The following is a 27,021-nucleotide window of genomic DNA, read 5'->3' as shown; positions in this document are numbered from 1 at the left end:
AGAGTTCATCTCCCACGACTGAAAAAAAAAAATAGCAAGGTAGTACAAATAAAATGGCAATTGAAGAGCAACAAAAAGTAAGTTGAGCACAAATTAATAATAATCTCAAATCTTGTAATAATAATGTCATCAAAGATGCAGGGTTTGTGATATAAGGATTAAGAAGAAACGTGCACTTAAATGTCATTTACAAGAATTAAATAAAATTAAATTTCAATTTGTAATCTCTCCATCTAGGAAACTTTTAAATGATGACATCTTCATGGGAAGATTTTAAATGATCCTGAAAGATATCATTATAATCCTTTGCAAATTCTGTCAGCATATACAACTAAAAGGGACTGGTGTATTGTATAGTTATTTATTTAAATTAGGGGAGGGAAGGAGAAAAACAAGATGATAAGACAAAGGACAAAGGGTGAACCAATGTAATGGTGATATGCCCAAGACACTATGTTGGAAATCAACACTACAACTTGGAAGGGGGCTGCGGGAAGGGAAAGTAGGAGAATAATATGGGAAGGGGTAACAGTGTTCAAGAAGTAATGCACTCACTACCTTACAAATATAATTGTAACCCCTCCATACATCATCCTGACAATTAAATAGAAATTTAATTAACTTTAAGAAGTCTGTATTATATTGCTACCAAAATTAGATAATGTCATAAGAATATCTTTATACATATGACATAAGATTTTTATTATATCTTATAAAATTGGTTTCATCATTGTACTGTATAGAAGGGATTGTCTGGAAATTCCATATAACATATATGTAAAAATCTGGTAAGTTAATTCAACTACATTAATATCTAAAACAAGAGAACATTATCAGCTTGATATATGACAAAATGACTTTGACAAAGTTTAGTATTACTTTATGTTCAAGGTTTTCTCAATTAAAAAGTGATTATTTATGAAAAATGTAAAGCCCATATGAAAATCTATAATTAGAGACCCAATGCTTCTACCTAATATTAGGAAGAAAGAACAAATGGTAGTCACCAATAGTATTTAACTGTTTAGGAAAATTCTGTAGATGACAGTGACTGGGAAAAGAAGTAATAGTACAAAGTGAAATGGAACATGCAGATTATGTTTATTTGTGTGCACTATGTATTCACAAGGGAAATTCTAGATTTAGTGAAATTTTAATCCAATTTTTAGAAGATACTTGGAGGAAAAACAGAGAAGTTTGAAAATAATTTAGAAGAGCAAAAAAATCTTGAATGCTGACCTTAGTTTGAAAACATACCAAGATAAGGTATAGGACCTGACCCCAATGTTTACTGTGTATCTTTAGTAATGAAAGAGTGCCACACTTGCATGACGATGGCCATAAAATCACTCAGAAAGGTTATAAATTTCAGACAATGAAGGAATCTCTTGATTTTTTTTCCAAAAATGTCATAGTAGTCACCAAATATTACTGAAACAAATGAATACCTTTGTGAAAGTAGAATAAAATTCAACCTTTCTCTTATCATTGTAACAAAATTTATATATGCATTTGAGATAACATTTTCTGACTTTTATATGTAAACAAAGGGATCCCTTTATCTTGGCTCTTTCTTTGTTTCATTTTAATGAAAATCATTATATTTACATTATTTCTTTTTTGCCAGTCCTGGCCTTGAGCTCAGGGCCTGAGCACTGTCCTTGGACTTTCTCAAGGCTAGAGCTCTACCACTTGAGCCTCAACACCACTTTCAGCTTTTTTCTATGTATGTGGAACCGAGGAATTGAACCCGCGTCTCTACCACTAGGCCAAACTCCTGGCCTTTTATTTACTCCTGTCATTTTACTTACATTTAACATTTACAATCTACACCTTTGATTTTATTCTGTACAAGAAATAGAATAAAGAGATCTCTTTCAACCTTTCATGTCATGCTTACATACTTTGCTATTACTACTAATAAATACTTCATGCATATATAATTGCAGCACCACTTCTTTCTATTGTCTAGAATGAGAGAAAACACTTGAATGATGTCTTAATTTTATGTATTGTGGTATTGTTTTTAGTTCATTTTATTTTAATATTGAACATTCTATCCTCCAATTCTGATATATGGTCATTTCATTCCACATAGATTTTGTGGGGTTTTCTTTCATCAAGTTGCAAGACGTGGTAAAAAAAACAAAACAAAACAAAACAATTGTTCTGAAAGTGTGTTGTTCCTTTGCCCTCATCTAGATAGATGTTCAGTAAGCTAGCTTTTCTCCACATTTATAAGAAGTTTAATACTATGAAGATCAAATACATAATCACCAATTAAATGGTTGGGGCAGCAGTTCAAGATGAAAGTTAGTTTCTGGGAAATGTAGGCAAAAAAGGGAGATAAAATAAAGATCCAGTTTTTCTTTTCATCCCTGTAGTCTTTCCCATTAGCTCACACTTAGTTAATGGTTCATCAAAAGAAGACAAGTTAGATGGGGTACATTCTGTGAAATGTGAGTGGACTTATAAAGTTAAACTAGAAGAGAGATGAGACAAGGTCATCCTTTCCATGGCTATTTATATCAAGTTAAAGTAGATACTTGAGAAAAATCTGTCAGATCATTTACTGACTTTGTAAGAGATTCGAATAGCTAACCTTTAGCCTGATTTAGGTCAGGTCACATGATAGGTCAATCTAGAAATGAAGGATTATGAAGTTCACTTATGGAAACGAATTCCCGTTTTTCTGAGAAGATAATTTTGTAAAGTTAAATGGATTCCCTTCTGAATTGATCAGACATATTTGCTTATATTGGATCTCAGCGAGATGTCATCATATGTTTATTACAAACACAAATGAGCAAAAGATTAAGCACTAAGTAGAATAGTAGCAGAATACTTAACAGACTAGCACTGACATTATCAAATTCATTTTCTTGTTTTAAGAAGATTAGGAAAAGAGACCGAATTATTTTTCACTAAGATAGCTAATGGTTCATTGAACTGTAGTGGTTTATATTAAAGATAAGAGGATAATAAGCTTATTTTTCAGCCATTTCACTTTGATAAATTATATCTAAATTAACTAATATTGATTCACAGAAGCGACAATGCACTCTCTGTGTAGTAGACAGGTTGAATGAAATCTCACATACAAAAGAACAATATATGTAAACTAATATGAGAAGTGGTATACAATCATCATATTTCTTTTAAAAAATTTTTTTGCCAGTCCTGGACCTTGAACTCAGGGGATGGGCACTGTCCTTGGGCTTTCTCAAGGCTAGAGCTCTACCACTTGAGCCACAGCACCATTTCTGGCTTTTTTTCTATGCATGTGGTACCAAAGAATCGAACCCGGGTCTTAGTGCATGCTAGGCAAGCACTCTACCAGTAGGCTAAACTCCTGGCCCTCAATCATGTTTTTAATTTAAAATTATTATAGGGGTGATATACAGATGAGGTACACTTATGTAAGTGAGGTAATGAGCACCTTTCTTTTTGAACACCCTCTCTCATTTTCTCCCACATTCCTGCCCAGACCCCCCTCCTTCTCCCCAAAGTGTAATGGCATTTAGGATTTTTTTATGGATAAAACATTATGCTAGCCAGGCACGGTGGCTCACGTCTGTAATCCTACCTACTCAGGAGGCTGAGATCTGAGGCTCAAGGTTCAGAGCCAGCCAGGGCAAACAAAAGTACCTGTGAGTCTTATCTTCAATTAACCTCTAAAAAATAGGGGAGTAGGGCGTGGCTCAAGGGTAGAGCAGTAGCCTTGAGCAGAACTCAGGGACAGTGCCCAGGCCGAGTTCAAGTCCCATGACCCCCCCCAAACAAAACCCCCCAAAACAAAACCAAACAAAGCAATATATTAAACGAAGCAAACCAAAGAAACACAGGCTCCAGGGTTTCCCTCATTTGTAATAACCAGAATACATCTAGGACAGAGGGTCACAATAGCTCAATAGCTAAAACAAAATGAACTCCAGGAAACGGAATCAAGATGTGCGTGTGCGTGTGCGTGTGTGTGTGTGTGTGTGTGTGTGTGTTTTTCACAGTTCTTTCTTTTCATTCCTTTCATTTATTCCTTATTGTTACTGTTTTGTGATTTCTGTACATTTAGTCTGGTATATAACTTTACGTGATTTAAGGAATCACAGAAACAGTAGGGAAAAGGGTGACCCGATGCCACAATAATGATCACCAGACAATATATTGGAAGCTTAGGAGAGGAGACAGGGAACGGGTGAAAATGAGGGACGGGATAACAATGTTCAAAAAGAAATGTACTCATCATCTTACTTATGTAACTGTAAGCCCCTGTACATCACCTTTACAATAATTTTTAAAAGATATAGAAATCTTAGTAAATACTTTTAAAATATATTTTATTTTTATTGTGAGTGATGTATGGAGGGGTTATAGTTACATGTTAGGTTGAGAGAACATTTCTTTTTGAAAAATGTCACTCTTTCCCTCATTCTGTCCCAGTTTTTCCCTGCAGTCCCATTTCTCACATATTGTCTAGTGTATATCATTGCTGCATTTATTCACCTTTTCTGTCATTTTTTCTGTGTCTCCTTTACCCTTCAAAAGACAACCAACAAGGCAAAAGGAAAAAAATAGCAACAACAACAAAACTCTTGTTTCCATTTCTTTGAATTCATTTTCATAAATATTATTTAATATCATATGCCCTTTGCCGTTATGATCCACTCCTATATTTCTCTTCCCTCATTAGTGGTAACTAGAATGTGTTTATAAATCTATGAATGAAAACACTGAATAGTTAAAAAAATATACTGGATTATAATGAATTGTACAGATGTCTTAATGAATTCCTAAAGGTCTCAGGTACTCTTTTTGTCATGAAGTGTGAGATTTTTTTGCATGGAATAAATAAAATCTACAGAGACACTAATGATGGCCTGTTGTTGAAGACATGTGGAATACACAGTTCAGATTCACAGTTCACATTAGCCAAATGAGAAATCATTGCTGACAGCTTTCAATTATGTACTAGAAAGTTCTTAATGTGTTTTCTATCATATCTAGTACTCATTTCCTCTTTCTGTCATTCTCCTCTGTCTCCATTTTTCTTCACACAATAAACCACAGACCCATGGTCACCTAATCTTTGACAAGGGAGCCAAAAAAATAGAATGGAAGAACGACAACCTCTTCAACAAGTGGTGCTGGCAGAACTGGTTAAGCACCTGCAGAAAACTAAAGTTGGATCCTTCTTTGTCACCCTGTACTAGAATTAACTCCAAATGGATCAAAGACCTGGAGGTAAAAGCTGACACACTGAAAACTTTAAAGAAGGAATAGGAGATACACTAGACCTCTTTGGCACAGGTGGAAACTTTCTTAATAAGGACCAAGAATCACAACAAATCAGAGAAAGGCTGGATAAGTGGGACTGAATTAAACTGCAGAGCTTTTGTATGCCAAAGGACATAGCTAGTAAACTAATTAGGAAGCCTACAGAGTGGGAGAAGATCTTCACCAACCATACAACAGACAAAGGCCTCATATCTAAAATATATCAACAGCTCAAAAAATTGAATCAATCCAAAACTAATCTCCAAAGTAACAACCATTCCATTAAAAGATGGGCCAAAGACTTAGAGAGTCTTCTCTGAAGAAGAAACAAAAATGGCCTATAAACACATGAAGAAATGCTACACATCTCTGGTCATAAAAGAAATGCAAATCAAAACAACTCTAAGATTCCACCTCACTCCAGTTAGAATGGCCAGGATCAAGAAATCTGATAACAACACATGCTGGAGGGGATGTGGCCAGGAGGGATCACTATTACACTGTTGGTGGGAGTGCGAACTCCTTCAACCACTATGGAAAGCAGTATGGCAGTGCCTCAAAAGACTAAACATAGAGCTCCCCTATGACCCAGCAATTCCACTACTTGGCATTTTCCCAATCATCCAGAAACAAGGACATGCTAAATTCACCAGCCCAACAATGTTCATTGCAGCATTATTCACCATAGCAAAGATATGGAACCAACCTAGATGTCCCTCAGTTGATGAGTGGATCAACAAGATGTGGTATTTTTCCACAGTGGAATTCTATGCTGCTGTCAGAAAGAATGACATTGCCCCATTTGTTAGGAAATGGAAAGACTTAGAAAAGATCATATTGAATGAAGTAAGCCAGACTCAAAAGAACTTAGGCTCAATGGTTTCCCTCATTTGTCATAATCAGTAGAAACCTTGGGCTCTACTAGCAGAGATTTGCAATAGTAAAACCTTGATACAAAAGGCCATATAGTAGGACGCTAAATGAAAGGATCTCTAGGATATAGAAACATAAACCTTATAATGAATGATTGTTGTTCTTCAGGTACTATGTTATCTCTCATCTCTTTTGATGTCCCTTGGTTATCTCATATTGTTACAGTATCTCACTTTGTTACCTGATATATTGGATATATTTGTATTTGGTTATTTGAAACTAGATAGGGAATGGGGGAAAACAAGATGAGGGGTGGGGGTGGGGGGAGGGAAATGGGGACCTAGACATGTGAAAGGGTATCAATGTATGGGAATTAATGCACCATCTATCTGGCAAATATCATGTAACCCTTCTATTAATTACAATAAAAATATATGAAAAAAAGAATTTTCTGCCAAAGAATGTTGGGACTAGGGTTTCAGGATCAATATTAGGAATAAAGATGTACAATATACTTAGTGTTTATTATACTTCTATTCATATGTACTCTTTCTTCAAACACATAACAAGACCTGTAAAGATAAATGAATCTACATGTTGATTAACTTCATGTTTAATTGTTTTATAGATGTCAATAGTTCACCATAGAGATTAACTAGATACTATTGAAGATAGGGAATGACCAACTTCTATATTACATAAGATAGAAGAATATATTTTGCAAGTTATTCTACTAGGTACTGTAATGTGTATTAGTCCACAAGATCATCCATTTCTTCCCCTATTTATCTTTATGATTGATTGATTGACAAATAGTTATGTAAAAGGAAAAATGACATTTAGTTGGCAGGGAAAGAAGTATACAGATATCTACTTTGTGAACTGAAGTATTAGAATCAGTGTTTTTCACCTGAACTAAAAATGGTTACATATACTGGTATAAAAATTCCAATAAAGAATTGTTACCATACAGTTTAAACTCTGAATACTCAATCCAAAGACTAGAATAATTCTGAGAAAATTAGGAATTGAATAAACAAATACTTCTGTAAATTACTTAGGAGAAAATATGTAAACTATACTACAAAGCAAAAGAAGCCATATTTTATTCAGTAAGAATAAGTTGTAGGACAAAGGAAAAGATAAACACACACTTAGAAATATAAAATGGAATTTGAGTGGAAATAAGCTTAATAACTTAAACCTAGGGATATGTCTCATAACAATAGACCCAGGGAAATAGAAAGTGACTAACTGAAACTTCTTTCTAAATAACTGTTACAAAAATGTCTTAAAATTTGTAAATATACATAAACTACTATTCATGATCATTGTGAAATTCCTCTCATCAGATTTTAATTATAGTTACTGTATCTAGGTGTTAAGTCTCATTTAAGTTAATATTTTCCTCTAGTTGGCCTTTCTCTTTGATATCTGCCAACATTAGACAATCTAGAAAACTATAATATATGTATCTATCTTGTTTATAGTTTATGTAATACTCAGAGAGTTCTCAACCTTGTAGTAAACTTATCTATTCTCAGGTGATATATAATTTTCTCACAACTCAATAGTGAGCTAGTCTTTCTGCTGTGCTTTAAAATTAGTGTCTCAAAGTAAACAAAAACCAGGACTTCTTTCCTATTCCCACATTGCTCACAGGTATGAAAATAGAAGTTCAGTGGTACCACAGATTTTCAGGGATGCCTACAAAGCCACAAGTTTCTATTACTATCAGAATCACAGACATTCTGGCTCATAAAAATCTTTGTCTTCTTGATTTTACTCAGTTATTTGGCAAAATGATATCTTTGACTTTCTTTACAGCTTAGAAATGCATAAAATACTCTTACAAGGTGTCAGGAACATCAGGCTCAGGCCTGTAATCCTAGCTACTCAGGAAGCTGAGATCTGAGTGCCAGTCTGGGCACTAAAGACTGTGAGACTCTTATTTCCAATTAATCACTACAAAAGGGGAAGTGGGGCTGTGACTCCTGGGGTAGGGCAGTAGGATTGAGCTGAAGAGCTCAGGGATAATGCCCAGATTCCAGAGTTCAAGTCCCATGACTGACAAATACCCACAACAATAACAAAGTGTCAGATATATAAAATGTACACATTTTGGATATCTACCATTTGTCAGTGTGGCAGTAGTTCATAATACAGTATTGTAGTAACATTTGCTAAATATAGACATTAAATATTCTTACTATGTACAAAAATATGCTAACTATACAAGATGATGTATGTAGATTGTAATCATTTTCAATGTGTATATGTAAGTGTATGTATATATAACACAATATTGCTGTACTTGCACATTTTGTTTTCCAATTAACCCTCAGTATGGGTTGACAAATGAACTAATATACTTGGTTTTTTTTTTCTAACTACCTCACACACACACACACACACACACACACACACACACACACACACAAGTATCCATTTCTTAGTACTCATTTTGTTGGGCTTTAACTTAGTCTCTTTTTAATTTTTTCTGTATATTTTTATTGTAATTAATAGAAGGGTTACATTATATTCACCAGATAGAAGTTGCATTATTTCACATACATTGATACCCTTTCTCACGTCTTGGTCCTCATTTCCCTCCCCCCACCCTTACCCCTCATCTTGTTTTCCTCCCTTCCCTATTTGAATTCAAATAACCAAATAAGCATATATACAGTATATTAGATAACCAGGTGAAATATTGTAACAATATGAGCTAACCAAGGGACACCAAAAGAGATAAAGATAACATAGTACATTAAGAACAACAATCACTCATTATAGGGCTTTTGTTTAAACTAATCTCCAAAGAAACAATCATCCCATTAAAAGATGGCCAAAGACCTAAAGAGAGTCTTCTCTGAAGAAGAAGTAAGAATGGTCTATAGACACATGAAGAAATGCTCCACATCTCTGGCCATAAAAGAAATGCAAATCAAAACAGCTCTAAGGTTCTACCTCACTCCAGTTAGAATGGCCAGGATCAAGAAATCTAATAACAACAGATGCTGGAGGGGATGTGGCCAGGAGGGATCACTACTACACTGTTGTGTGGGAGTGCAAACTCATTCAACCACTTTGGAAAGCAGTGTGGTATTTCCTCAAAAGACTAATAAACATAGAGCTCCCCTATGACCCAGCAATTCCACTACTTGGCATTTACCCAATCGTCCAGAAACAAGGACACACTCAATCCACTAGCACAACGATGTTCATTGCAGCACTATTTACCATAGCAAAGATATGGAACCAACTCAGATGCCCCTCAGTTGATGAGTGGATCAACAAGATGTGGTATTTGTACACAATGGAATTCTATGTTGCTGTCAGAAAGAATGACATTGCCCCATTTCTAAGCAAATGGAAAGACTTACAAAAAATCATATTAAGTGAAGTAAACCAAACTGACAGGAACATAGGCCCAATGGTTTCACTCATTTGTCATAATCAGTAGAAATCTTGGTCTCTCTAGCAGAGATTTACAGTAGAGCAAAATCTAGATTCATAAGGTCATATAGTATGACACTAAATGAAAGGACCTCCAGAACATATTTGTTTTGTCACTCAGTAATTCAGAACAAGCCTAGACCTCAAGATCATTTTCTTTAGCTTCCCAAAGTGCCAGGATTGCAGATAGATGACCTTGTTTCCAGTTTAAGAGCACACTTGTAAAATTATGCACAAAAATGTCATATATATTAATTTAATTTAACTAAAGTAATAACCTTTCCCTAATTTTTCAAACCTTTTAAGGAATGCATTGACAAGTAATAAAGTTGCTATCCTTGCCAATATTGTTTATCTTATGTTATTTTCTCATGTACAGTGCAATGTTCCTTCATAAACAAAGATGGTAGAGATAGAAATGAGACAGTTACATTAAATGAAAAATAGATTTCTAGTGTTTGTAGAATCAGACATTTCTGTTATCTCCCTTGGAAATACAAAATAAAAATTACAAATGAATTAGGCATCAATTGCCAGAAGCTAGAACTAAAATTTTGTGACTATTTATGTGGAGACCTCCTTGGGAGAATGAACTAAGAACTAGTGAAAGATGTTAATTAGTAGGAAACAAAAATATTAAGTATGCTAAGTATGAGAAAAAAGGTTCATGGCATTTTGAATAATAAAGAAAAATTTTCTTGCCCATAGAATCATTTCCCAATAAAGTATTCATATATTAAAATAACTAATATTTACTAAAAGTGAAGTCTATGCCTATTAGTATTCAAAAGGTTCATAAGGATTAATTCATCTTCCTGCTACCTTAAAAGACTGCAGTTACAATGATCATCATTCTGAAAACAGGAAAACCAATGCATGGAGAAGTGAAAAAAATTCTTTCTCAGAAACAGTTAATCAATCATGACTCCAGAAATCAAATCTTTGTATTCTTTTGTGAGAGCCAACATTAAATATGTGTAGTATTGACAGTCCTAAAACCATTCTAACTTTGACATTTCAAGATTTATTTATGCATTTGCATGTAACTGTATAAGAAACACTCTTTAGCTTATGCTACCTATGTATAATTTTTTTGTCTCACCAATAAAATGTGTGCCTGTACACATCCTAATGTTGCCATAACAACCTGAACTTTCTCCAAGCAAAGTGCTCATTACACAGTATTATGCCAGTACGTTTCTCCCCTGTGGTCAGAGGACAAAGATTCCTAGAACTCTACTGTCTTGCTTAGTCAACTACCTAACTCAAATATTTCACACATAGTATATACCTTCGTAACAACATTTTAAGGAAATAAAAATTGAATAAATGATATTTACATAGCATAGAAGGAGAAAGAAGTACTTATTAAATATGTACCAAGCTTTTTCTTATAGTATTTAATAACTCAGTCCAGCAATTTCTTGTTGAATACATACCACAAACCAGGCACAATGTTAATTGCAGGAGATAAACAGAAAGGAGAGAGATTTGTGTGTTTCTCCATCCCACATTCCTACAATGAAGAGGCAGATAGTTTAAGATACACTTATAATAAATCATACCAATGGTGAAATAAGCAAAAGTTAAGATTCCAAGAAGGGTGTAGAATGTAATCTAGAATAGTGGAAACAGTTTCCCAAGAAGAAATCTGAATCACATTATAAAAATAAGCTTGAGTTGATAGAACATGTGGGAATAAACTTTTCTGGAAGAAGCAACATAGGAAATACTTTAAAATTAAGATATTCCTTCTATGAATATTTCACTTAATCACTATATCTTTTCATGACTAAAATATAAGCAGTATATTTTTTTAACTAGATAATCAGAATTTGCTAGACTCTGAAAATTCCCTCTCATATGGTACCTGTCACTACTCTCATGGAATGTTAGCCTGTTTGGAGCACAGAAGACAATAGAAAAAAGAATTTAAGGAGAAATGATTGTTCTTCTAACATCCCCTACCACAAGGGACCAAATAAAATCCCATTTGTAGAAATCCTTTAGCAAAGATTGTTTGTGCATTAAACACACCTCTTAAGGCAACTTTCATGTCTTGCTTCTGTGGCATCCATTTAACCTGGAAGAGGAGAACATGATGAAAAAGGCCCATACTGTTCACTTTCGTTTGCTGCTCGGTCTCCAACTCTGTCTTATTGAAAAAGAACAGCCCAAACAACTTTTATTTGGAAGTTGTCATGACATTAGAGCTGCGGCCAGGCCATTCTCCTTTTAACCATACAATTTCAGAGAGTCAAGGTTTAGAAGAGGCCATTCTGATGGGAAAACCTGAATCCCCTTCTATAGCTCTCACCATGTACAGTTAAAGACAAGAAGCTCTGCAAACTACAAAAAAAAAGACCACTCTATCAATTTACCAAGGTGAAATGGAATTTTACCAAGGTGAAAGCTCTTTCTTACCAATTACACTTTTAAGTATCAACATTACTCTCTTTCTCTCTCTTTCTTTCTCAGAAAAAATTACTAAGATGTCTAAGTGCAGGATTAGCACTTCTTCCTGAGAGGCCAGAGTTTCCACAAATCTATCCTTCCTTCAGTCATTTAAGATTAAATAGAATCCTTTAGAAAGACTCACCTAACACACTTTTCCACACAAGTCTTCAATTCCTCACTACAGTTATATTCTTGGTTGTGTTGACCCAGGCAGTTAACCCACATGCTTTCCAAATTTCAGCACTCTCTCATAAACATTCAGAATATGAACTTTAATTGGAAGATTAGATTTTAAAAACTTTTCATTATCTTTAAAGTAATCGTATAAAGTGGGTATCATTTAACACAGCAGTTTATTAACCAATGGTCCTGGATCAGTATCTCCCCATTCAACATTCCCAGCTCCCTTTGACCCAGCCATTCCCTTATTTTTCTTAATTTCGGGGTATGTACAATGAATTCTAACTACATTCTACCCCTTTCCCGCTCTATTCACCTACCTCTCTTCCCTTGGTCCTCTACTGGGCCCCGTGTTGGGTTTACCCATTTCCTGGTGCTTATTTTGTTGGCCTTTGACTTAATCTTTCTAAAAAAAAAACATATTCTATTTGAAGTTTCCACAGAGTTGATTATACTTTAGGTAATTCGTTTGTAACCACTTGCATGCCACCCAACATGTTTCACAGATTAAGTTAGATTTGAAAACAACACATTCTAAACCAGGAGAGGAAGCTCAAAAATGGCTATCATCAAGAATGCAGTCACAAATGTTGGCATGGCTATGGAGAATAATGTACATTTATATACTGATGGTAGGGATGTAAGTTAGTATAAGCACTATGGAAATCAGTTTGGTGGTTACTCATTAAAACTAAATAGAAACTGGGGCTGGGAGCTTGGCCTAGTGGTGGAATGCTTGCCTAGCATTCACGAAGACCTGGGTTTAATTCCTTGGTACCACATATATAGAAAAAGCCGGAAGTGGTGCTGTGGCTCCAGTGATAGATGCTACCCTTGAGAAAGCCCAAGGAGAGTGCTCAGGCCCTGAGTTCAAGCCCTAAGACTGGCAAAACAAACAAACAAACAACTCCCCCCAAAAAACTAAATAGAAACTACTTACAAACCAGCTATTAGGCATTTACCTTCTTTTGGGCTTTTAATCAAAGAATGGAAGTTTAGATACCAACGAGATACTTTTATACTCAGGTTTTTTACAGCTCTTTTCATAATTCTAAGCAATGAAATAGCCTAGACGCGCTGAACCTGATGAATGGATCAAGAAAATACAATACACATAAGCAAATGAATATTATAAGGCTACAAAACGGAATTAAAGATCGTACTTTAAGGAAAATAAATGAAACCAGCCATTGTAAAGTACACTAATCCAAGTTCAGGAAGACAAAGAACATGTATTTTTTGTCATATGTGGATCTTTCCATACGGATAAAAATGGATAAAAACAGAAAGGGAAGGAGGGAGAGAGAGAAAAATATTATTGAAGTTGTGTGATTGGTTATGAGATGGGCTGAGGAAGGAAGGCAAAATTGCTCCCGAGTGTTAAGACAGTATAAGATCACTCACTGAAAGGTTTGGGAGATGTGGAAAGAGCCCAATAGAGGGGATGAATCTGATTACAATGTTATAGGCACACATGAAATAACCTGTTAAAACCCCTTTATACACTTCCTATGCACTAAAAATAATGACAGGAATGGGTAACAGTCTCCATTTAGAGGTAACGAGATGGGAGAGAGAGAGTAAAGAGAGTAAACGTAACAGGAATAGAACAGGGAAATCTACTGAAGTTATTTTAAGAGAAAGAGGGAATATGATGGAGAGTTCTAGGAGGGATGGAGTTGAGCAAAGTAAATTATATATATGTAGTGAAATATTACCGTGAATCCACTTTGTACAACTAAAGCAAATTAATAAACAGCTTTTTAGTGACCATTTTAGCTTCATTTCTTCAAGGGGATTCAAAATAAAATCCATTAATTTAATTGAGCTGTTTGATTGCTTATGTCAGGAAAAAAATAGCTTTTTAAAAGTTACTTGCTAGACATCAAGCATTACAAATAAAAACCTGAGTAGAATTTGTTTTTCTAACTACTTCATCTGCAGAGCTAGGAGTCCACAGACAAGTGTTTTAGAACTTTAACTTGATGGTCAGAAAAACAATGAAGAGTCATATCAAACTTTAGTGATGGGCCAAGGCTGAATGAGAGATTTGCCTAACATATTAGGTACCTTCCCAATTAAATGATATAATGGAACAGGCTGGAGTGCAGAGATATGTGGAAATCACACCAGGAGTTAAGCCTTACAGAGTAAACAGGGATGGTCTCTTGAGAAGCCCTGCAAACGGCCATTAAATGGTTTGCCCAACTTGTTCTACAGATAAACAGAATAATGAAATGGATCTTAAGCTGAGGCACAATGACGGAAGGTATTTTTATTGCATTTTATTTTATTTTTGTGGGTCATGCGACTTGAACTCTGGGCCTGGGCGTTGTCCCTGAGCTCTTCAGCTCCAAGCTTCCACCCTACCCCTGAAGCCACAGCCCACCTTCCCGTTTTCTAGTGGTTAACTGGAGGTCCTTTTGTGCATGGGCTGGCTTTGAACCGTGATCCTCAGATCTCAGCCTCCTGAGCAGCTGGGATTTCAGGAGTGAGCCACCGCACCCAGCCAATGGGACGTATTTTAAGAACACCCACGTGTGGGTTGCATCCATAATGGAAAGTTGTCCCAGCGAAGGAGTAATGAGGAAGCAGCTGGGGTAATGCAGCTGAGAAAAGCTTGGGCTTTGCACCAGGGTCACAGGGATGGGAGGTCCTGGGTACACTCGGTGGAGAGGATGATGGCAAAATTCCAGGAGCAGATTAATGACTTGATGGGGAACTGGGTCAAGAGATAATGTAAAAAGTTATGTGTGCAGAATCTGCGAAGAGGATGCCTTTCTGAAGAGTCTCGTGGGAAAGAGATTTAGAAATAAAGAGTTCTAGGCAAAGTTTGAGGGGAAGTGCCTCAGGCTTGGTGAACAGGGCCTGTCCAGGGGTTGATGGCACTCATGGACCAAGAGCTTTGCAGGGACATCTGGGGTCCAGGAAAAGATTTGGCACACAGCACTCTGCTATCCGAAGTTGAAGCAATGAATGCAGCGTCTCTAGGAGAAAGGACTGAGCTATGCTTCCCAACTTCTGATGCTTAGTTTTATGTTTGGACCCTACAGTAGGTTTGAAAGAGCAATAAAAGGTCTATGCCCTGTATATAAAGATATTGTAAAAATGCACACCAATAACAAACACATGGGGGAAGATAATGAAACAAAAATGTCAAGAGCAAACGAAAGGAGAGATTTTTAAGGTGCAGCTCTCAATCATTTTTGCCTTTCATGACAGACTAAGAGAAAGAGCTTGCAGCTTGGTTAAGAGTGCAGGGAGTAAAGTATGTGAGATCACAGAAAACAGTGACAGATCTTGGTTCAAGGGGAAACGAATGCCAGCCAGTGATGGATGCTAAAGACTGGTAAGGTAAGACATGGGTTTAAGAATTTTCCTTTCACGTTGGGGGTGGCAGTGTGGTGTGGACTGAGTTTGGAAATAAATTGCTGAGAAGCTGTATGAATGGAAGCTGTTAACGGGCTGAGGACTTAAAAAGAACCGTGGATAAACAGATGAAAAAAATTGTGCCTTCCTGCCGGCACCAGTACTTAGTTCACACCTGTAATCTTAGTTACTCAGGAGGCTGAGATCTGAGGATGGTGCATTGAAGCCATGCCGGGCTTACTACCACAAACAGGAGGTGGAGCTTTGGTTCAGGTGGCAAAGTGCTAGTCTTATGCTGAAAAGCTCAGGGACAGGCCCTGAATTCAAGTGCAAGATTGGTACAAAAGAAATTACAAAAGTGCAATGAGTGGTCAACATTTTAATGCTACTTTGAATACCATTAAAGTACACAATGCTATGTGCATATTTTTTGTAGAAAAGAAATATTTATTCTTTAAATAACATATGTCCAGTCAAAGGAATTTATGTGCATATTTCTAATAGCAACATTTATAATGTATGTTTGCCTATGGTATCTATAACATATTATATAAAGACTTATATGTACATATATATGTATCATGTATTATATATATATACAAATATATATATATACCTGCATATGCTATGTGTATTGTAAATCAATGAATGATTTCTTATGGAATTATAAAGTTCTGATATTTGGATGATGTATTTTCAGTCTTAGGTATTCTATCATTCAGTCTTTATTCATCATTTTGGGACTTCATCTGCTTGCAATTTATTTGCTGATATTCTCTGTCAACAAGTATTTCTAGTTTTGTAGTATAAGCAGGTTGAACTTTAAATATTAGCATTCGACTGTATAATCTACATATCATGACTTTCATCACATGTGAAATATATTCACTCGCTATTTCTTTGAACGTTGCCTTATTTTCACTCTTATCTGACTTCTCTTATGACTTACAGTACGTTTCCTTATTCTTGTTTTTTCATCTTTTCTGTATATTTCATCTTGTTTACTTTTTGCTTCTAAGCAAACAATCAACTTTCAAGTATAATAATTACCTTAGCAATTCTCTTTTTAGTTGAGTGCAATCTGTCACTTAATCCATCCAAATTCATCATTTGCCAAGCCTATTTTAATATCAAGATATTCTCTTTTGTTAAATCTAGTCTTTAAATATTGTTTTAGTCACATGTTATGTGTTGAGTTTCATAAATTTTTCTGATTCTTGTAAATATATCTACATAATATTCACACCTTATTTATTTGGTTACACAATATTCACGGTTTTCATGAGATATACCTCTTGTTCCTGACAGGTTATTTTCCCATTTGAATCTTTTGTGAGTTGTATCAAAAGGTGGACCTGTCCGAATCAGTTTTGCATTTGTTTTTGCAAAAGGTCTAAATCTCCTTCTACTTGTGTGTTACCTAGTCACTGTAGACTTTTCTGAACATCTAAGTAGTAAAACACAATATACATAATATAACACAAACTGGTTGAAGGCATAGCTGTGATTCTGAAATTTGGAGATCCAAGGATAAGAAAGATATGATTCTATTATCTCACTCTAGAAAATAATAATAATTTCTCTCAAATATTACTTGATAGTAGATGTCGATCTGTGGCTAACAACTTTTCTGTTGAAAGCATTGAGCTGGATATTTTTGTACATTCTCTTTAGATTGAGAATTCTATAATCACTAATAAAAGAGAAATGCTATTATTTGGATGCTAATAGATATCAAATATTTTTGCAAACAAAATCTGAGCACAAGTTTGAAGCTACTAGAGGTTTCCTTGGACTTCTATTAGATTAACTAATTCTGCACCTTCTACTCCATTAATTCAGTGGGCAAAGGCAAGCCTATTTGATTTCAAAATCCTTACTTCCTAAAAATAAATTGGAAGACCAAAAGTCATTGTAGGAGCTGGATACTGGTGGCTCCTGCCTGTAATCCTGGCTACAAGGAGTTCGAGATCTGAAGATTATGGTTTGAAATCAGACTAGGCAGAAAAGTCCTTGAGATGTTTAACTCTGATCCCCCAGAACCAAAACTACAGCTGTGCCTCAAAGTGACAGAGGGCTAACCTTGAGCAGAAAAGCTCAGAAATAGTGCCCTCACCCTGAGGTAAAGCCTCATTACCAACATAAAACAAAAAACACAAGACATTATGAAAGAAGTGGCAGTAAAAAAATGCAATAGTTACTGGAAAATTTTCCTGAGCATCAATTGCTTCTTTCTCATTTAAATGCTTTGGACATGAGACCTCAAAATCTTTCTCTAAAATGAAAGAAAATATTTTGATTTATACACAATATGCCTCCTTCTGATATCACACGAAAGACTTTAGTCCTAGAGAGTGCATTAAAAATACCCTTTCTAGTATCAATGTTTATGAAGTAATGCGCCTTCTATCTGGTGAATAAAATGTAACCCTTCTATTAATTACAATAAAAATACATGAAAAAAATACCTTTTCTATTTTCATGCCAATTAAATATTTTACATCTTAAATATACATTTATGCTTATAATGAGTAATACAATTATTATATTAATATATGTTGATATATTTGATGCTGAAATATCGTTTAATGTATATTAAATATTCAAATAATTTAATATTTCAAAAGTATTATAACACTAAAAATATTTCAATAGTTACAATATTTTGATCCAATGACATTGGATCCAAACAAAAAATAATTTTTGTTTCTTTCAATTGTAAGTATAGTAAAAAAAATACAGTCCATAGATACTGCTTTATGTGTTTTGGAAAGATATCAGAACTGTCTCATAAAGAGAGTAGCTAAATAGAGCTTTGAGGTGTATTGAAGAGAAAACATTGAAGCCATCCCCATTTAATCCTATTGAAGTTCTATTTTGAAAAGGATTTGTTTGTCTTGTGTGAAATCAGGACACAGTGAAGAAGAGTGTAATAACAACCTCCAAATAAGTGAAAGGAATGGTGCCCTCTCTTGTTGCCATCTCTGCTTAGTATCAAGGAAGATTCAGGCTCAGCAGTATAAAAGCAATTGTCTCTTTAAGAGCTAAATCTTATTTGTGCACAACATTAGCCAGAGCCCCAAGGCAACCATGAAGATGTTTTCAAAGTATTACTTGGAGTTTGTCAGTGATTCTCATTGACAGTAATGGGAGTTCTCTGGGCATCTCAAATGTCTCTGCTTGGCAGTATGTGAGGGAGGGTTTCAGCAAGAGTGCTTTTCACTGATTTTTATCAAGAAATACTTTCAACTTTACATGCAGCTGAAAATGCTGAAATAGCTGAAGATTGGGTTAATCACCTATATTATACATTTAGGTAACCACATAATCAAATTGTTCATTTCCACTCGAAAGAGTATTTTATTCCTCTTCTTCTTTCCTAGGTTGGCTTTTTATTTTTAATTGATTTTATTATATGATCTTTAGGTAGTTCTACCAAGTCAGTTTGTGCATACCGTGTATCTTCAACATTGACTGCCATCACTCTCCTCTGGCTTATGCATCTTGGTCCTTGTTATCTCTTGTATCATTCTCTGGCATCTGTCTCAACCCCACTCATCTCCTCATTCCCTGGCTCCAACTTCACAGATGTGCTTTGACTGTATGCGTTCAGCCTTCCCACCCTGACCATGACAAACCCTATTTCAGCTTTCTGTATTCATTTTGTTAAAACGGAAGTTAGTTGTGTAAAACAGTTTTGGCACTGAGAACTTCCCCTTGAATGTATGATAGGCTAGTCAATCTGTTTGTGTATAGATGCACATGACCTTGCATATGCTTTTGTTTGTGATGTTTATAGTTCAGATTAGCTTCTACATTTGAGATAAAATATCTGTCCTTTGTCTCTCTGAGTCTATTACTTCACTTAACACTCTTAGGCATTTATTCCAAAGATTACAAGTCAGGATACAGTAAAGACACTTGAACACCCATGTTCATTTCTACACTGTTTATCATTGCTTAGTTATAGGAACTGCTCAGTGGAACAAGAAAATGTAATATACTTTTACATATTACATGAGTAAAATTTCATATATACACAATATTATCATCACATTTGAGGTACCTGAAGCTGGGAAATTATTTTCCAAGTTTTTAAAATGGATATTGGCAGTATATTTGAATTCTTAGACTTCTTCAAGTATTTATCTGCATGTGTCATGTACACTGGATATCCTCCATCCAACTTTAGTGTAAAACTGGTGATTTTCTAGAGCTGAGCCTTGATATTAATTACATATTAACTTTTAGTGGCCAGTACTTCACTTGATAATTAGAATATAATATGAATGCTTGGAGTATAGAATTACATATGGCAACACCACACAAACATCACTGCTCTACTACATAGAACATCAGTTATGAAGTACAAAGAAAGCTCTGAAAATGATTTGCTTTGATCCCAGTTGCTAAGGGTGAGTCAGTGTTAATATAGTGACACAAGTGTAAACAAAACATTCCACTAAAAGGGACATTACATTAACCAATTCCTGGTTTAAGAACCTGTAAATAGTCGGACACCAATGGCTCATGTATATAATCCTAACTACTTAGAAGGCTCAGATCTGAGGATCATGGTTCAAAGACAGTTCAGGCATGAAAGTCTGTGAGACTTTTATCTCCAATTAACCACCAGGAAAAGGAAGTGACACTGTGGCTCAAGTGGTAGAGCATTAGTGTGAACTGAAGAGCTAAGGGACAGCAACCAGGCCAAGAGTTCAATCTCCATAACTGACCAAAAAAAAAAAAGAACCTGTAAACAGACTGATTGGCAGGTTTGTTAGGGAATAGATTCTGTCCCAAATGTAATAAATGAGCAAAGATCATAGTCTAAATAAATTCCTTACTTTTTATCATTAGAAAAAAATGTCATAGTGTTTTAAGGCTGATTACTCTCTGATCTTGAATTCTTTGCAAGAGTTGACTCTGGGATCTTCTGTGTGTGTGTGTGTGTGTGTGTGTGTGTGTGTGTGTGTGTGTGTGTGTGTGTGTGTGTTTTAAAGCATTAACACCACGTCTTAGCATGTATTTTAAAAAATTTATTGTAGAGGTGATGAACAGGAAAGTTACAGTTACATAAATAAGGATGTCTGCTTTTTTGGCTGCTATTATTCTGCCTTTCTTCTGGTAGGAGACACAGGTATTGCCAGTATTGAATCACCTTTTCATTTGTCTTGTTAACAGTTTTTATGGATATCAGATACACATTATTTTGAACTTGTACGCAAAAGCAAACTCTCTTAAACTAACAGTGTAGTCGTATATGTGAAAAGTTTCATAGTGTCTGAGTGACAAAAAGGAACAGTTTTTTCTCTCATGCATCACCTTAATAACCTTTGAAAATGCCTCAGATATTTTGTGATGACATACTATTTTCACCTAATTTTGTGAACAAAAATTCAGAAAAATGCCTTTTGATATTGCCTATGAAAGTAAGATAGAAGGTCAGTTACTCTGGTACAAAGAGCTAGAATTTTTTTAAAAAATTAACAGATTTTTGACATAATCATGAGGAAGATGAATTGGTCAGAAAATGGATAGTGATTACGGGTGAGCATCAGGGTCTACTTGATATTGGGTATCATAAATCTTGTCAACTATCCAGACTCTCAGAACACTTCAACTATACTGTCCTTTGGCTACTGAAAAGTGTAAATATCCAGATACATCTTTGTTTCTTTTCTTTTTCTTTTTTTGTGAATCATGGGGTTTGAACTCAGCTTGGGTGCTGTCTCTGAGCTCTTCAGCTCATGGCTACCGACCTAACCCTGGGACTGGGTGTTGTCCACGAGCTCTTCAGCTCAAGGCTGTGGCCCTATCCTGGAGCCATGCTCCACTTCCTGTTTTCTTGGAGATCAGAGTCTCAGATCCTTTTTACTGGGGCTGGCTTTGAACTTTGATCCTCAGATGTCAGCCTCCTGAGTAGCTAGGTTTACAGGCATGAGCCACCTGGCCAAGCTCAGACACATCTTTCTTTCTTTCTCTCTCTCTCTCTTTTTTAAAAAATTGTATTTACTTAGAAGCACTCAGAATGTCAACAGAACAGCTGCAACTATTTTTTTTGCAATTACAGAGCGGTATTCAGTTAACAGAACAACAATTATTTCATATAAACTGTGTCAGACTACTGAAGATGAAAAAAACTACCGTCCACATATATAACTAATTTGTGCTGTGCACCAACAAGAACCTGCTTTAAATTTCCATGCCAATTTACAACCCCAATACTGTACCAGGCAAGGTTAGTGGCTATTGAAAAGACCACCAGGACAGGGCTATCCAAAGACATATTCAGTAGTGTGTTAACTATAGAAAACAAGACACTGTACAGTTTAAAAACAAATCTTACACAGCCTTACATTTCAACTTTTTTTCTTTAAAAGGAGTGAGTTGTGTACAGGGGGGTTAAACGCTTTATAGACAAGAAAAAAACTGCACTAGCACCAACTTTTTCATCATCATCCTCTTCATCTTCATCCTCATCCTCTTCTTCCTCATCCTCTTCATCTTCCTCATCTTCTTTTTCTTGCTCTTTTCAACCTGCACAACCCCCCTTTTTTTCTGCATCTGGCTTTCCTTAAGCTCGCTAGGCAGCAATATCCTTTTCATATTTTTCCTTCAACTCAGCAGCCTTCTTCTCCTCAGGCTGCTTGTTCTCTGCAGCCGTGTTGTTCCACGTCTCTCCCAGGTTTTTTGCAACATCACCAATAGACAGGCCAGGATGCTTCCCTTTGATTTTAGGGCGATATGCAGAACAGAACAAGAAGAAGGCCAAAGGAGGCCTCTTGGGTGCCTTGGGATTCTTGCTGCGCTGTCTCTGTGGAGCTCAATGTTCTGCAATGGCTCAGACATTATATTAAAATGTAAACTTGCCTTCTGGGACAACAATGTGTTTTGTTTGTCCCTTCTTCAATGAAGAAGGGACAAATGCTTCTCAGGGATGGATGTTTAAGTGTACCCTCCTTTAAATAAGCTTGTTAGCAGTCCCATTTCTTCTCTTGTGGTAAAATACTTTGTTTTTACCCATGGTCTTCTTTGTCCTCTTTTGAATCTCAGTCTTAAATTAAGGTAACTTGATTTAAATATAAAAATGTACATTGCCTACATTTCCTTAAATTTTCTCTTCTTTCTATTTTCTGTTAGTGCATATTATTTGACCAAAGCTTACTGTGGTAGTTCACATGGGCATTGTACACTGATTGGATGAGCTATCTCTATTGCTTTGTCTATTCAAATTCCCCTAAGTGGATTCCAGAGTGGGGCCACTGTGAATATGCTGTGATAAATGTGGGTGTGGAAATATCTCTATTTTATTTTTATTCACCTTCTTTTGAGTACATGTCCAGGAATAAAAAAGTAGAATCTTACAGTAGTTATACTTTTAATCTTTGAGGAAATTTCATACTAATTTCCTTCCTGCTTACTCTAGGTTATATTCCCACCAACATTATATAAGGGTTCGATTCCCTCCATGTTATTGCCAGTGTTTATTACTTTTGTTCTCGTTTATATCTATTCTGACTAGAGATGGATTCTCAGTGTCATTTTAATTTGCATCTCCTTTGTAGACAAAAATATTAAGCCTTTCTTCATGTATTTATTGGCCATTTGATATTCTTTTGAGAACTACTTTTAGGTTTACTTACCCATTTACTAATTGGACTGTTGAGGGTTTTTTTTTTTTCGTTAGTTTATTTTTGAGCCTCTGGTATATTATGGTGATTGTTGAATGTATTACTGGAAAAGATTTTTCTCCCAGTCTGTAAACTGTCTCTTCATTCCAGTGATTTTACATATAGGATCTAATCATTTTTAACATGATGCTGTTAAAATTTAACGAATATCATCATTTCCTCACTAAGGCTCTTCCCAGGCAAAATCTTTCCACATATTGTTGCTGATTATAATAACATAGAATAGTAAATGCAAAATTACACTTAACTTCAATCAAATTTGAATCAACTTTTCAGATACAAATAGAATGATGATAAGACGTAGACATTTGTGAAACCGTAGTAGTTCACAGTTGTTGACATGATTTTGTTAAAGCTCTGTGGAATAAAATTTGCAAGTTTGAAGACATACCATATTCTACAGTGAGTTTATTCTGTTTTCATTTCAACCATAGTTGTAGGCATTATGTTGTGTTCTTCCTGAAAACCAAATGTTTATACAAGTTTCTTTGTAGGCCAGGCATGTGCTCTCTCTAGCAAAGCATCCAGGTATGTCTGATTGGCTTCCTTTTCAATGCATTCTAAAATTTGATCAGTCTCTGTCTAACAAAAGATCAGCATCTGGAATAAACCATCTTACTTAGAGTAGCTCTTCAAAAAGAAAAGGGGCAAAATCCATTTGCCCTTTATAAGAAAACATGTTATCTAAATGTTGATCCATCTCTGACTGAGCTGGGAGGGGGTAGAGAGACACATTCAAGCTCCAGCCTGGCAGGTATTGGATAGACTTCACATTATTGAAGGGATGATTTCTTCTGCATTGTCACACCTGTATGTGTACTCTGTACTGTGTCATGAGCGATGATGACGAGGATGAACAATGAGCAGAGAATATAGAGAAAGAGATGAAAAGTCAGTGTGTTAGAGGAGGAGGCAGCTCAGCCCTTCATCATTCTGTGCTTGCAACTGCTTTGTGAGAGCTAGATCACTGTCAACCAAAAGGGAAGTAGGATAGGGGAGAGGAAGAAAACTCATTAAAATAAAATGTTCAAGATGTTACAGGGATTCATTGTCAGGGAGGGGCAAGGAGGTTTTGGTCACATCTTTTAAGATACTTGACTCTGACTGGTACTGGATTACACAAGGTAACATATGTACACAAAGGTATGCTTTTCAGTGCTTATCAGTGTTACTGCCTCAATGATAGACAATTATCCAAGATGTAAGAATCCATAAACCAATGTTCCCAGATTCGTAGGTATCCCAACATTACTCTTTCAGGAAATAGAGGAAGCAATCCAAAAATTCATATGGAATAATAAAAGACCCCCATATAGCAAAAGCAATCCTTAGCAGAAAGAATAGTGCTGGATGAATAGCAATACCAAACTTCAGACTCTATTACAAAGCTATAGTAATAACAGCACCTTGGGACTGGCACAAGAATAGGCCTGAAGCACCAATGGACTAGAACTGAAGATCCAGAAATCAACCTACAGACTCATGGCCACCTAATCTTCGATAAAGGAGCCCAAAAAAAAATAGGATGGAAGAAAGACAGCCACTTCAACAAATGGTATTGGCAGAACTGGTTAAACACATGTAAGAAACTAAAGTTGGGCCAGGCGCAGAGGCTCAGACCTGTAATCCTAGCTACTCAGGAAGCTGATATCTGAGGATCTCTGTTCAAAGCCAGCCTTTGAGAGCCATATCTCCAATTAATCACTGGAAAATGGGAAGTAGAGATGAGGCTCAGGGATTGGGCAGTAGTCTTGAGCCTAAGAGCTCAGGAACAGTGCCCAGGCCCAGAGGTCAAGCCCCATGAACCACAAAAAAATGAAGTGGCACTGTGGCTCAAGGGATAGGGCAGTAGCCTTGAGCTGAGGAGCTCAGGGACTACACCCAGGCCCAGAGTTCAAGTCCCACAATCAACAAAAAATAAAATTTAAAAAAGCAAAAAGAGAACTATAGTTGGATCTTTATATGTTGCCCTGCACCAAAATTAATTCCAAATGGATCAAAGACTTTGAGATAAACAAAGACACCCTGAAAACTTTACAAGAAGGAATAGGAGATATAGTAGGGATAGTTGGCACAGAACCCCTTTCTTAATAAAGCCTTTCTTAATAAAGCCTTCCATTATGGTTTTCCTACCTACAGCTACTAAAATGCTGGGATCTTAGGCATGACCTACTATGCCAGGTTTGTTTTTCAGAAAGGGTCTCACTAACACTTTTGTTCTGAATAGCTTTTCAAACCCTGACCTCTCTGATTTTTTTAATCTCTGTTTCCCATCTACCTAGGGGTTACAGGTATGTGCCACTGCATATGGTCCAGCTTAAAAACAAGACTTTAAAATTCTGCTGTGTTCTGAGTGCTGTGAAAATATGGGCTGCCTGTATCTGTCACATCATACATTTTACATTCTAAATGCAAGCAAAGGACAGGAGTGAATTACAGTATAATTTACTGAGTGCTTAGAAAAATTAATAACATACCTCTATTACTATTGTAAGATTATGAGGCTTAATTCTGAATATACGGTAAGCATCCAGTTCCTACTTTGAATGGTAAACATATAATAGCTAAATTCTTTATGAGGGCTGACATTAACTAATCTGTTTCTTTCTGTTTAGCTTCTTCTATGAAAAGAAATGTGTGACTTCTCAGTGCTATTACTGATGGTGTGGGGAAGATTTGTAGGATGTATTATGATATGAGTAAGTATTAGTGGACACTTTATTGAAAAGGAGATTATGAATATGGGGCTGCTCATTTTGTTTCCTGTTAATTTTATAGGTGGGTGGTGATGATATGGTTAAAAGAAGTACAGGGTCAGCTCTTTAGGATGAAACCCAGAGTTCTTTATGTCATTTCTTTATATGTCATCAAAATTGAAAAAGAAAGGGAAATCTGATTTGAGTATAGTATGTATCTAGCATTTTGGAAATTTTAAGGTAATAGTTATTGAAATTCTCTTAAGTAAGGCAAAATTTATAATGCTACCTGTAGAAAAGAGGCCCAGTAAATAATAATAGCTAATGCTTACTACATGCTCATTTTATGAAAGGCCCCTTGTTGTGCTCTATCATCTTGGGAAATATCACGTTTCTCTCTCAGATCATTTTCAAGTCTGTATTAGCCAATTATCTCTTGTAATTATTAGTGATTCAAATTTTTTGTCTGTTTTATTTGCTGCAGTCCCCTATGTCTCCAAAGAACAAAATAACATCAAAAGGCAGCACATAGCTTTCAAAGCTGAAATCACAAAAAGATCAAAGATACAGATTTCCCATGAGAAGGAGTATCAATGTGTGAGAAGTAGTGCACCTACTACTTGGTAGATGTAACTGTAACCCCTCTATACATTACCCTGGCAATAAGAAAAAATTGAAAAAATTGAAAAAAGCTAAAAAAATAAAGACATAGATTTCAGTTTAAAAAATTAAACATGTGTTATAGTCTCATTTCTACTTGAAAGGAAATATAAGACCATTCACAGAAAGGCTTGCCGTAATTAATATATAAATACGCACAATAGAACTAGTTCAGTACAGTTTCTTACTGAAATCTCATCCTAGAAAACTCAGGTGTGGTTGGACCTGGTTGGCACTTAGATGGGAGAAAGTTCAAGATTCTACAAGGATACTCAGCTAATAAGTTTTACAATGAAATATTGAGCCCAGGAAACTTGGCTTCCGAGCCCATTTTCTTAACTAATAAATCATGGCACTTCACT

At 35.7% G+C, this 27,021-nt stretch overlaps 1 long non-coding RNA gene across 1 annotated transcript; it reads left to right on the top strand.

Annotated features, from left to right (window-relative positions):
* LOC150049344 (uncharacterized) lies at positions 1-25,996 on the top strand. The gene is made up of 3 exons (XR_016538990.1): positions 1-77; positions 15,463-15,594; positions 25,919-25,996. It is a non-coding gene; the product is annotated as an uncharacterized LOC150049344 (long non-coding RNA).
* Positions 25,997-27,021: the final 1,025 nt, after the last annotated feature.

Source organism: Megascapheus bottae, chromosome 20 (assembly GCF_031878675.1).
Source record: "Megascapheus bottae isolate mThoBot1 chromosome 20, mThoBot2.hap1, whole genome shotgun sequence".
NCBI classification, from domain to species: Eukaryota; Metazoa; Chordata; class Mammalia; order Rodentia; family Geomyidae; genus Megascapheus; species Megascapheus bottae.
The sequence above is the reverse complement of the archived record's forward strand: the minus strand, read 5'-3'. Positions and strand labels throughout refer to the sequence as shown.